This window comes from Apodemus sylvaticus, chromosome 1 (assembly GCF_947179515.1).
Source record: "Apodemus sylvaticus chromosome 1, mApoSyl1.1, whole genome shotgun sequence".
Classification (NCBI taxonomy): Eukaryota; Metazoa; Chordata; class Mammalia; order Rodentia; family Muridae; genus Apodemus; species Apodemus sylvaticus.
Genome location: NC_067472.1, coordinates 181,614,482 through 181,628,182, shown reverse-complemented (window position 1 = coordinate 181,628,182; position 13,701 = coordinate 181,614,482). Strand labels below are relative to the sequence as shown.

At 42.8% G+C, this 13,701-nt stretch overlaps 1 long non-coding RNA gene across 1 annotated transcript; it reads right to left on the bottom strand.

Annotated features, from left to right (window-relative positions):
• Positions 1-10,115: 10,115 nt before the first annotated feature.
• LOC127682773 (uncharacterized) lies at positions 10,116-11,529 on the bottom strand. Its single transcript, XR_007977423.1, has 3 exons — positions 11,409-11,529; positions 10,581-10,856; positions 10,116-10,264 (listed from the first exon to the last, which is right to left on the bottom strand). It is a non-coding gene; the product is annotated as an uncharacterized LOC127682773 (long non-coding RNA).
• Positions 11,530-13,701: the final 2,172 nt, after the last annotated feature.

Sequence of the window (13,701 nt, the reverse complement as noted above, 5' to 3'; positions counted from 1 at the left end):
CTCAGGCCCTCTGGGAGAGCAGATAGTGCTCTTGTCTGCTGTTTATTCCACTTCTTCCACCTCTGTCCTCATCCCTCCACCTCCACTCCCATTCCCTCCCCGTCCTACCTCCTCCTCCATCTTCACCCCTGCCCCTCCATCCTCAGCCCTTGCCAGCATTTTCCCCAATGTACACTGTGCAACCTCTAAGAACACTCTGTTCACTTTTATCATTGTTTCTCTGTGTCTTTCTGTTTTGTTCTATTTGGTATTCAGTTCTTTTGAAAGGACGACATGAGCCCCATTTGTCTCCATTTTAGGACCATCCCCATTTTAAAAAGGAAAACCACCAGTCCCAGGAACTAGGCCACAGATTATCAGCTCCAGGAACAGACCATAAATTCCAGGAACAAATTCATACCCTGCCTCCAAGAAGCCTGGAGATGACCACAAGAATGGGAAAATATCTTGTCTCAGGATGGGTCATCTGTGCCGGGCAGCCCTACCTCATCCTGTGGTTAAAGGTTCATGATGTAGGAATGCAGACCCCTGACCACCTGGCAGAAGGCAAACAGAAGCTGACCCTGTGATCTCCCCAGCACCCACCAATCAAATTTTAGATTACCTAATGCACTCTCTAAATATAGAAGAACTAACATAATAGCCAATCAAAATTGTACTAATGTTACTGCTTTGGCTCCTAGAGATTTCCCAATCCTTCTAGAAAATTCCCCCAGCCCTGCATAAAAAGGGGCCTGCAATCTCCTTGGTCATCACCGTTTTGGTGAATTGAGTCTTTTGAAAGATATCCTCTGTGAGCACACCACCCAACCCATAGACACAATAAACAAATAAATAGATTAGAGTTATGCACGGGATTGAAAAAAAAAAAACCCTAATTCAAACCAAGCAACTGGAAGAAAAGACTGAACATAATATAGTAGAGAGGAGCCTGAGAGAAAGAACCAATGTGTCAAGAGCTAAGTAAAGTCAACTGTAGGTCAAGAGGCTGAGCAAACAGCAGGTTGATGGTGAATGAACATAAAGAAAGAGAAAGGAGGGTCTTTGAGTTGGAAGTTACTGAAGACAGCATGAAGAAGGACAAAGAGCCTCTTGCTTCTGGGGCCTTGGTGGAGCCCCACTCCTGGAACCAACTCACTGTTTAATCTTGTTTTAGTTAGAATTCCTCTGATAAAACACCACTACCAAAACAACTTGAATTAGCTTAGCTAGCTTACACTTCCATATCACAGTTCATCATCAACAGAAGTCAGGACAGGAACTCAAACAGGGCAGGAACCTGGAGCTAATGCAGAGGCCATGGAAGGGTGCTGTTTATCTGATTGCTCCTCATGTTTTTTTTTTTTTTTATTGAAAAGGGAAGTAAAAACACTTTATGATAAAATTAAAGATTTGCATGGAAAGTATTTGAGATAAAATAGAAGAGATACATAGAAAAACACGTTAAAATTGACAATTTTCATGGAAAATTAAAGAGTAAAGTGGTAGACATGTAAAACATTGCTAAATTCATTGAAATATGAAATAGAAACATTTTATGATAGAATTGAAGATTTACATGGAAAATATTTCTGATAAAATTGTAGAAAAATTGTATGTGTTAAAAATTTTAAACGTGTTAGAATTGAAGATTATCATAGAAAATTTTATATAGATGTACTAATGGTAGGCATAAAAATATTCCTAAGTTGATTGAAAGTGGAATTATAAACATTTTCTGATAAACTTGAAGATTTACATGGAAAATATTTCTGATAAATTGAAGAAATATATAGAAAAACATGTTAAAATAAAAGCTTATCATGGAAATTATACAGATAAAGTGATAGGCATAAAGATCATTCTAAGTTGATTGAAGGTGGAATTATAAACAGTTTCAGATAAAATTGAAGATTTACATGGAAAATATTTTTGGTAAAATTCAAGAAATATGTAGAAAAACATGTTAAAATTGACTATTTCATGGAAAATTTTACATATAAAATGGAAGATATAAAAACTCTTTCTAAGTTGGGCAGTGGTAGTGCACGCCTTTAATCCCAGCACTTGGGAGGCAGAGGCAGGCGGATTTCTGAGTTCGAGGCCAGCCTGATCTACAGAGTGAGTTCCAGGACAGCCAGGGCTACACAGAGAAACCCTGTCTCAAAAAAACAAAAACAAAAACAAATAAACAAAAAACCCTCTTTCTAAATTACTTGAAGGTGGAATTAGAAACATTTGTGATAAAAAGATTTACTTTGAAAACATTTCTGATAAAATAGAGGAGATATATAGAAAGACATATTAAAATTGAAGGTTATCATGAAAAATAATGCAGACAAAATGGTAGACATAAAAACATTACTAAATTAATTAAAAGGGAAATTACAAACATTTTCTGATAAAATTGAAGATTTACAGGAGAAATATTTCTGTTAGTTTATGTCTTTTTATTGGGGAGTTGAGTCCATTGTTGTTAAGAGATCTTAAGGGATAGTGATTTTTTGCTTCCTGTGATTTTTGATATTATTTATATGTTTGTGTGGGTATCTTCTTTTGGGTTTGTTGGAAGAAGATTACTTTCTTGCTTTTTCTAGGGTGTAGTTTCACTCCTTGTGTTGGCATTTTCCATCAATTATCCTTTGTAGGGTTGGTTTGTGGACAGATACTGTGTAAATTTGGTTGTATCATGGAATATCTTGGTTTCTCCATCTATGATGACTAAGAGTTTTGCTGGGATTAGTAGCCTGGGCTGGCATCTGTGTTCTCTTAGGGTCTGTATTAGGTCTGCTCAGGATCTTCTAGCTTTCATTGTCTCTGGTGAGAAGTCTGGTGTGATTCTGATAGGTCTGCCTTTATAAGTTCCTTGCCCTTTTCCCTTACTGCTTTTAATATTCCTTCTTTGTTTAGTGGATTTGGTGTTTTGATTATTATGTGCCGGGAGAACTTTCTGTTCTGGTCCAGTCTGTTTGGAGTTCTGCAGGCTTCTTGTATGTTCACGGGCATCTCTTTCTCTAGGTTAGGGAAGTTTTCTTCTATAATTTTGTTGAAGATATTCACTGGCCCTTTAAGTTGGAAATCTTTGCTCTCGCCTATACCTATAATCCTTAGGTTTGGTCTTCTCATTGTGTCCTAGAGTTCCTGGATGTTTTGGGTTACCAGATTTATGCATTTTGCATTTTCTTTGACTGTTGAATCAATGTTTTCTATGGTATCTTCAGCACCTGAGGTTCTTTCTTCTACCTCTTCTATCCTGAATTCATTCCAAGGTTTTCTATCTCCAGAGATGTCTCACTTCTACTTTTAGATCCTGGATGGTTTTGTTCAGTTCCTTCACTTGATTGTTTGTGCTTTCCTATAATTCTTTAAGGGATTCTTTTTTAAGGGCTTCTTCCTGTTGAACCATGATCTCCTGTATTTCTTTAAGGGATTTTTGTGTTTCCTCTTTAAGGGCTTTTACCTGTTGACTGATGTTCTCCTGTATTTCTTTTTTTTTTTTTTTTAAGATTTTATTTATTTTACATCATATATATATATATATATATATATATATATATATATGATGAGTACTCTGTAGCTGTCTTCAGACACACCAGAAGAGGCGTCAGATCTCATTAGGGATGGTTGTGAGCCACCATGTGGTTGCTGGGATTTGAACTCAGGACCTTCGGAAGAGCAGTCAGTGCTCTTAACCGCTGAGCCATCTCTCTAGCCCCTCTCCTGTATTTCTTTAAGGGAGTTATTTAAGTCTTTCTTGAAGCCCTCTATCAGCATCATGAGATACAATTTTTAAATCCAACTCTTGCTTTTCTGGTGTGTTGGGGTATCCAGGGCTTGCTGTGGTGGGAGAACTGGGTTCTGATGTTGCCATGTGGCCTTGGTTTCTGTTGGTAGGGTTCTTGTGCTTGCTTTTTTACCATTTTTTATCTCTGGTGCTAGTTGGTATTATTGTCTCTGGCTGGAGCTTGTTCCTCCTGTGGGCCTGTAAGCCTGTGTCCTTCCTCCTCTGAACTCAGAAGTGAAAGCAATGGTGGGAGATCACTCTCTCCTGGTGGGCTGTGCACAGAAGGCTTGGAGTCTCCCAACTCCCTGGTACAAATAGCTAGAACTTCATAACCAGGCCCTATCTAAAAAAAAAGTTGTTGTTGTTGTTGTTTTACTTCATTCTGTAGGAAAGAATCAGGGCTATTTTCATATTTCTTCTTCAGAATCCATTTTCCATTCTTCATATCATTCTTCCCAGTCAGGCTGTGGGTTGACTGAGTTAAATCAATTTAACTTAGAAGAACTGTCATTTTTACAAAACAGTAAGTCTCTTCATTAGTTCAAGTTCAGTTTTTGCTCTCTGGTAGGATTCTGCAGTTTTCTTCATATAATTCCTAATTTTTTCTTATTAGAGTTATTATTTGCTTTATGTTCTTGTTGCTACTGGGAATGGGATCTCCCGACATGGCTTTTACTGCCTGCTTTCTTATAGAACCCAGGACTACCAGCCCAAGGCTGCCTCCACCTACAGTGGGCCGGGCCCAGGCCCATCAATCACTAATTGAGACAGTGCCCCACAGGTGGCAGGCCTGTCAGCATGTACTTTTATTATTGACCAGCATTGCATCCTGAGTTTTGACCCAACTGACCTGGAGCAGAGCTACCTCTCTTCAGTGATAGATTCCTAAGAAGGAAGATCCAAGGGATTAAAGAAGATAGAACAGGTGGGCTCAAGAGGTCTTGCATTCGTTGTGTCTTGTGCCAAGCAGGCTTATTAAGAAGCACAGCATCTTTTTTTTTTTTTTTTTTTGGTTTGTGTGGAATTTTTTTTTATTCGATATAATTTATTTACATTTCAAATGATTTCCCCTTTTCTAGCCCCCCCACTCCCCGATAGTCCCGTAAGCCCCCTTCTCTTCCCCTGTCCTCCCTCCCACCCCTTCCCACTTCCCCGTTCTGGTTTTGCCGAATACTGTTTCACTGAGTCTTTCCAGAACCAGGGGCCACTCCTCCTTTCTTCTTGTATTTCATTTGATGTGTGGATTATGTTTTGGGTATTCCAGTTTTCTAGGTTAATATCCACTTATTAGTGAGCGCATACCATGATTCACCTTTTGAGTCTGGGTTACCTCACTTAGTATGATGTTCTCTAGCTCCATCCATTTGCCTAAGAATTTCATGAATTCATTGTTTCTAATGGCTGAATAGTACTCCATTGTGTAGATATACCACATTTTTTGCATCCACTCTTCTGTTGAGGGATACCTGGGTTCTTTCCAGCATCTGGCAATTATAAATAGGGCTGCTATGAACATAGTAGAGCATGTATCCTTATTACATGGTGGGGAATCCTCTGGATATATGCCCAGGAGTGGTATAGCAGGATCTTCTGGAAGTGAGGTGCCCAGTTTTCGGAGGAACCGCCAGACTGATTTCCAGAGTGGTTGTACCAATTTGCAACCCCACCAGCAGTGGAGGAGTGTTCCTCTTTCTCCACACCCTCTCCAACACCTGCTGTCTCCTGAATTTTTAATCTTAGCCATTCTGACTGGTGTAAGGTGAAATCTCAGGGTTGTTTTGATTTGCATTTCCCTAATGACTAATGAAGTTGAGCATTTTTTAAGATGAGAAGCACAGCATCTTCTATGCTATCTTCAGGGGAGAAACGGGACAAAGTCAGCAGAAACTATCATACAATGGGATCAAGTTACCAGGAAGCCATCAAAATGCTGATGCTTAGGGAGAACACCAGGTATTTCAAGAACAGACTGAGTACACACGACCTTGGTTCTGATAACCATAGCCTTGAATAGTGGCAAGAGTTGGGTTCTCACGACCCAGCATCACAGCTCCCCCTGCGCCCTGGTTTCAGGCCATTATCGGCTCTGCTGAGCATATTCTGGTTTAGAGAAGGGACTGTGTTTCTTCCCCATACATCAGGTCCTCAGGAAAAGTCCTGCCCTCAGCACTCAATCTTCCAGTTATAACTTCTAGTTGGAGAATGAGATCACTAACATTTAGACTTATTATAGAAAGATGTGTATTAATTCCTACTATTTTATCGATTCTGGAGTATTTGGTGTTTTCTCAATACTAGTTTGTTTAGTGCTATGGTAGCATCTTTGTTTATTAATCTCTCAAACCAAAAACTTTCTTCCAATATCTTCTTTAGAACTGGCTTAGTGATCAAAACTCCTTAAGTCCAATTTTAGCATGGAAAAACTTGTATTTCTCCATCAATTTAGACAGTTTTCTGGGTACATTAGCTTAAATTGGCAATTGTCTTTCAGAAATTTCTCTAAGCCCATGTGGCTTTTAAAGTGTCATCGGGTATTACTCTCATGGATCTGCCTTGGTTGTGAGAGCAGACACGGACTATTTTGACATGGGTTCAAGCCAATAGAAAGCCCTGGCCAGCACCTACCCTGGGTGGTCAGGACCTCAGGGCCGTCCTGCTCCTTTCTCAGGGTGCACTTTTAAACTCAAAAATCCTATCTTGGGTTGACACACTTCAGCAAGCACAGTCAGCCACAAGGGGAGTGACAGAAGCAGAAAAGCAACATTAGTGCATTTAGAGACTTTCCAAGAACTTTGTACGCCGATGGGTTAGGTCTTTGTTCTCATTTTGGCAGGTGCCACTGCCGACATGCGGGGCTGCAAGGCTCACATGGTGCTTCTGTCATGGCGTCAGCTGTGCTAAGCTCTGGAGGCCTATTAAGGCCCGGAAGCCAGTAATACCTTTATATATAACTTGATGTTTGTCTCTCATACCTCTCAATACATCCTCTTTGTTCTATATGTTCTGTATTTGTCTTAGATAGGCTTTCTATTGCTGTGATGAAACACCGTGACCAAAGCAACTTCGGGAGGAAAGGATTATTTCTCTCACAGTTTCATAAAACAACAGTTCATCATCAAAAGCATTGAAGGTAGGATCTCAAGTAGGGCAGGAACATGGAAGCAGGAACAGAAGCCATGGAGGGCGCTGCTTGCTGGCTTGTTCCTCATGGCTTGCTCAGCCTCCTTCCTTCCTTCCTTCCTTCCTTCCTTCCTTCCTTCCTTCCTTCCTTCCTTCCTTCCTTCCTTCCTTCTCTTTCTTTCTTTTCTTTTTTTTTTTTGGATTTTTTTTTCTTTTTTTTTTTGAGACAAGGTTTCTCTGTGTAGCCCTGGCTGTCCTGGAACTCACTCTGTAGACCAGGCTGGCCTTGAACTCAGAAATCCGCTTGCCTCTGCCTCTCAGAGTACTAGGATTACAGGTGTGTGCCACTACCCTCCGGCCTGCTTTCTTATAGAACCCAGGACCACCAGTGAGGGGTGGTCACACTCACAATGGACTGGGCACTCCCCCATCAATCACTAATGCAAAAAAAATGGCCTATAGATTCTTTTATCTTTTTTAATTGTTATTTTTATGAATTAAATTATTTATTTACTTTACATCCAATCACAGCTTCCACTTCCTCCTCTCTTCTCAGTCCCTCCCACCCACCCGTGCCCCCCCCCCCCCACTTCAGGCAGATTGTTTTGGAGGAATTTTCTCAACTGAGATTCCCTCCTTTCCAGTGACTCTATCTTGTATCAAGTTGACTTAAAACTAGCCATACAAATAAAACATGTGAGCTCTCTGGAACATCTTGAAAAACACCAATTCTGAGAACAGAAAAGAAGTACTCCACACTAAGAGCATATGAGATATTTTCAATAAAATCATGGCAGAAAATTTCCAGAATCCATAGAATGAGAGGCCTATATAAGTACAAGAGACATACAGGACACCAAAAGGGCAGGAACACAAAAGAAACCCATGTCATAGTCAGGGTCAGGGTCAGGGATCAGGGACCAGGGATCAGGGATCAGGGGGTCAGGGATCAGGGATCAGGAGTCAGGGATCAGGGTTGGGGTCAGGGATCAGGGATCAGGGGGGTCAGGGTCAGGGATCAGGGATCAGGGATCAGGGATCAGGGTTAGGGATCAGGGATCAGGGGTCAGGGTCGGGGTCAGTATTTTCAGGTTCTTAGCTTTTTAGCTAAAGAGTTGCACATAAGGGCTCACACAGATTTTAAAGAAAAAGTAGCAAGACAATTTTAATTCAGAGTACAGATTAAAAGAGGGACATACTGTCAAGACTAATAGTGAGCCGTGTGGGTAAGGGTACTCAGGGGCCCCAATTCCTGTTGAATAATTTATCTTATGGGGCTCAAGAGGAGGAGAAGGAAGTTTTTGCTAAGGGATGCAGTCCACTAAAGGGCAGGTCTCTATTTTTATGGGCAGATTAGGTCATATGTCCATTTTTGATTGCAACGTTGAGAAGGAACCACACCACGATGTGGTCTTTTCCCTCTGTCTAGGGCAGCAGCTCTATCCTCAGCTATACAGTAACAATCACAACCCAGGGGAAGACACACCATGAAAACATGGTGAAATGAAAATCTTAGTTATACAACAATCACCCCTTTAAAGAGAGTAAAGGAACAAGGGCAGCACTGGGTGTGTATATTACATTACATTAGTATTTGTGGGCATAAGTGAAGAGGGCACAGTGAGTCTAGTGGTTAGCGTTGGCACAGTAGATAAAAGGAAGAGGAGGAGAAAACCACGGACAAAAGCATCCAGGGCAAAGATAGGCTATGCCTGACAGCCTGACTCTCAGGAGGCTGAGGCACAGGGATGCTGCAATAGAGGCCAAACCGTGTTCTTTGTGAGAAAAAAAGAAAGCAGAAGACAAGATTAAGGAGAAAAGAGAAGAAAGAAGAAATGAGAGGTCAAGAACCAAAACCAACGGCTTTGGTGTTGAGCAGAGAGGCTGGGTGGAGATGCAGGATATGACAACTGACAGGCCTGTTGCCTGATGACATCTCTACCCTATGATGTCCCCTTGCCAGTGCTAGGAGGCCCCCCCTAGGGAACAGTCCATTCGTCACTAATCAGTCTTGAAGAAGTTAAAAATTTCATGCCGTCAATTAAAAATGAGACACAGCAAAGGTAGTTAGTTATGGGGGAAGTTTATTACTTGTGTGTTTGCATTTTAGAGTCAGAGAACAAAAAAATGATGGTGCACACCAAGAACCTATGGGGGGGGGCAGTAAGCATCCATGACAGCTGTGCTCTGAATCAGCAGGTGGGAAGGCTTAGTGAAGCTGTGCAAGAAATTTGGTTAGCCAAACTAGCCAAAAAAAGAGAAACATCAAACTGATAAAACTTAGAGACCAAATGTAGATGTTGTAACTAACACCAATAAAATTCAGGGGATCATTAGGGAATGCTTTGGAAAACTGAATTAAACAAGCCCAAGCTTTCCCACCTTCCCATATCATTGGAGCGCTACGGGCTTATGGTGTTGCGATTGGCTTGGACAACACCTCACAGCACCTGGCAAGTGGAGAGGTGCCTCTTGAAGGGGATCTTGGGCCTGGTGGATCCCACAAACGGAGTGTAGTGATTGAAACAGAGAGGAGAGTGCCGGCGGCAGACGATGTGTACTGCCCTGCCACCATTACCTCAGACCCTTCAGAAGTGCAGGCCACTTGGGAAATTGTCCTTGGAGCACCTCTACAGGCTCCTTAAAGTATTCTTAAAAATACTTGTACTCTCTGTGTGAGGGAAGTCTCACCAGATAGCTGTGGTCCAAAGACCCCAAAAGGATAAAATGTTGGAATTAAGCACATTCTTGCAAGCTAGTGTGGACCTGAATAGCTATGTCTATCCTTACCCGCAGGGATGATCAAAGGTATTATGCATTAAACTGTGTTCCCCTTAAACATAGGTTATATGGTCATTTTTTTTTTTTTTTTTGGTGGATGGTCTTTACACAGAATATTCAAGTTTAAATGAGGTAATTGGTATTGATCAAAAAGGGGGAGAGGTGTTTTAGGACTTGGAGAAAGACAATCAGAGGGAGATAGTCTAAGGATAGCCAGAGAGAAGTCTCCCAAGTGTCAGGAACGTCCCTTCTACAGGCATGTTTTACAGGGTACATGAAGTATATTCTGGGTACCGCTGGGATTTAGATACAACAACAACAACAGTAACAACAAACCAAACAACAACAGCAACAGCAACAGCAGCAACAACAACAACAATAACAACAACATTAACAACAAACCAAACTCAAAAAAAGTAAAAAAAAAAAAAAAAAAACCCAAAAAAACTCATCAGGCAATGTTGGCTCACACCTTTAATCTCAACACACTTGGTAGGCAGAGGTAGGTCGATCTCTATGAGTTTGAGGTCAGCCTGGTCTACAGAGTGAGTTTCAGGTCAGTCAAGGCTACACAGGGAAACCCAGTCTCGAAAAACAAAACTAAAACAAAAAGAAAAGGAAAAAAAAAAAAATCAAAACCTAATAGAACTCAACCGATGCGAACCGAAACAAAAGAAAAAACTGCATTTCCCAGAAGGCAGAGCCACAAGCTGGGAAATGACGCACTGCGTAGTGGGCGTTCCGGGGGCGGGGTGGGGTGGGGAAACACCCTGGGGGCGGGACTTCTGGCGTTCTGTCTGTCATTCTTGATTCACAGACCAGTCTCCCAGTGGTTCACCTCGCTGGCAGAAACAAGCCCCTATGAGTCGAAGAGAGCAAACAAGAAGGACCTCGAGGACAGAGGTCCCACTCTTACCTTCCGCGTGAGCCGTGCTCTCCTTCGCTGCCTAGCAGCGCTCCCCGCCGCACACTTTTCGGGGCCGCAGCACCAGTGGTTCCCATGGCGACGCGGTCCCTGGGGAGTGGAGGTTCCCTGCTCTCCGGCCATCTGCAGGGGGCGGGGGTGGTCCTGGGTCCTGGAACTAACTCTTCTAGATTAGTGTCCTGGGATCTGGAAACAGCCGGTTCCTCCTGTGTCGGCCTCTAACCTTGGGCTCCCGCTCTTCACCGCTCTTAGCCTCTCTCCCTGGGTCTGTAAAGGAACGCCCCGCTATAATTTCCTCTTGAGAGAACTGACCCGGTAAGCGCGTGGCTTGGGGCTTGTGCTCAGTAGGACCCAGACAGCATCACTGTGGGCGGCTTCAGGGGTTTGGGGGTTGCGGGGAGGACGCTACCACCGGTGTGCTAATCTGGTTCCTCGGGTCTTTGCTTGCTTCCCTGCCTCAGTTCCAGGGCAGAAAGTTCCATTTCAGAAAGTCCTTCCCCAATCGCTTTGTCTAAAGTTTCTCCCAGTTTTCCACATATCACCCCATTTTGTTTAGGAACCCTAAAAACTATGTCACTTAATTTAGCACTTATATTGAAATGCAACATCTGCTGTAGTGCTGAAGGTCTCAGACCTTCAAGGCAAGTGCTCTGTCACTGTGCTGTGTCCCCAGCTGGCTGCTTCCATATTGTTACAGGTCTGTAACTTTAATTTTTTTAAAGCCTATTTTTAATGATGGTTCTTAAACATTTTTAGCCTCCTTCCTTTAGCCCTCTACCCACCAGAGGTATAGAAAAGAAAGAATAGGGGGAAATGGACCTGTTTAGAAAGGTTCTTTGGAGCAGCTGCCATCTGTGTTGTCTGGAAAGCAGCAGTTCAGTTCACGGTCAGCATCAGCATCTTGATTCACTCGAAAACACGTCACAAGTATTTCAGCAGTCTAGTTTGGTGAGTCAGGATAGCAAACATGAATCAGCAGTGGTGGCATTACCTAGCAGAGACAGCCAGGCCTTAGCCTCAGCGTGAGTCAGCACGAGGGACCAGGAGGAATGCCTAGAGGAGGGCCTCTCTCAGGGAAGGGAAGATCAGCTGACCAACAAGCGTTGCACCACTAGCTCTATAAACAAGCCAAACTTAGTCTCCATCACTGTCCATTGAGTTCTATTTCTTCTCTTTCCAAACATCACATGTCCTCCACGGATCTTGTCTCTGCACATGCATCTCAGCGGACATCACTTTGTCCCTCAGCCTGAGTTCTCAGAAGCTGCAAGAAACTGCAGCACACCACCAGAAGTTTTTTGATGTCTTTTTCTTTATGGAGTCCCAACAAATGCAGCCAAACTGCGCAATGTAAGGCGGAGTAATACATGTGTGTTGTTAGCAAAGAATCCTGTATCAGGTGTCCTCTTGTGTGTTTTAGCAGAGCATCTTTTCTCCTATGTCTGATTCAGCTAAACATTCCTTTACGTGTTTGCCCAGCAAAATACCTTCCAACACAACTGACTTTCCAAAGAACCCTTAAGTTTCCATTTCACAGGCCCGTTTGCAACCCTGGAATAGGAGTTCCTTCAAAGTGTGGGGTTTGTGTTACTTCTTTAGTAAGTGGTTAATGAGTGAAAGACTCTACCCTCTGAGGCTGCTGTCACCCTCAACCTGTCACCATGGTTACAGTTTGTTTACCCCCTTTAGTCACTTTAAACCTGTTGTGTGACACCATTTCTGGAGACAAGAGAGCAAATGTCTCCTTACTTTACATAGGGAACTGACTATAGACCAAAGTGAATATAGTACCAAAGTCCAACTTGGTGAACCAATAGCCTTATTAGGGTTGTTTACAGGAACACAGGTACTGGTTATTTACTGGGACACAATGACTATAGTCAGCTGTATCTGTAACCTGACTTTTGGCTATTTTGTGGGTTCTTTCCCCCCCCACCTTTCTCCACCCTTTTTCTTCCAGCCTTTCAATCCCCTAACACTAGGTAGGAGAGAGAAAATGGTTGGAGGGGAAAGGGGGCAATGACATTGTTAGACTAATTCCTGGTGGTTAGGGGTATTGAGTTTCTTGAGACAACTTTTATCTTGGCCTTCAGGATATCTAATTTCTTCTGAACTTTTTGCTCGTGACTACTTGATAAACCACATCAAGTAGCACCCAACACCATCTAAGCAGCAACCGGCCAAACAGCCCATTCTGTTGGGGCATTTTTATAGCTTCTGAAAAGTCCCCAAATTCTAAATATCACATTCTGCAGCTAGCAAAGAAACTATCTGCAGCTGGCAAAATCATGACCCTACTAGAGCACGAGGCAAATCATAGTCACCTGCTGTGAAGCAGCCCCATCTCTCACACCTGGGATTAAAACAAAAACATGTAATATTTCTGTGTTTTTAACAAAACCATCATTTTCATTCATGTGTCACCACAGCCTACCCTAGCATGGGTGAAAGCTCTCAAGAGCTGGCACCCCAGGGTACACTGTACCACCTGCAAACATCTGAACAGTCAGGAGTAGAACTCTTTCAGACATGGATAATGATTTGAGCCTCCCCCAGTTAGCTCAACTGGTCTGTGTTTCTTGGCAGAACTTACGGCTTATACAGGCTTCAGGGAAGAGTAGAGTGGATCTAGTCAGTTCCAGGACTCCCCGAAGCCTTTGAGTTGTTTACTTCTGAGTGTAGGGAGCTTCCCTGCAGGGTGGAGTGTTGTGTCCTGGAGGAAATGGTTACAGCAGTCCTTAGATCTACTCCCAAGCTGCCTCTTGAATACATGCTGCTTTGCACTTTCCCACCTTCCTTCATGAGTACACAAAACTGTCACCTACAGTAGGGTGGTGAAGCCTATGGGTGATACGCAAAGCACACTTTGCAAGGTTTTCACTGGTGAGAATGGGAATGAGGGGGGACTTCAGGGATACTTCCAGGCTGAGGTGCCTCAGCAAAAAAGTTAGGCTTTATTCAAGGAGGCATGAGAGCACCCTCTGAGTCATGGGCTCTCATAAGTTGTGCTCATGTTTCTAAGAAAGGTGAGATTGAGTGGCTGGAAGATCCTTACCTATACTTTGTCCTTGCCCAAGACATACATCATACTCCAGGTTGCTACACATGTTCG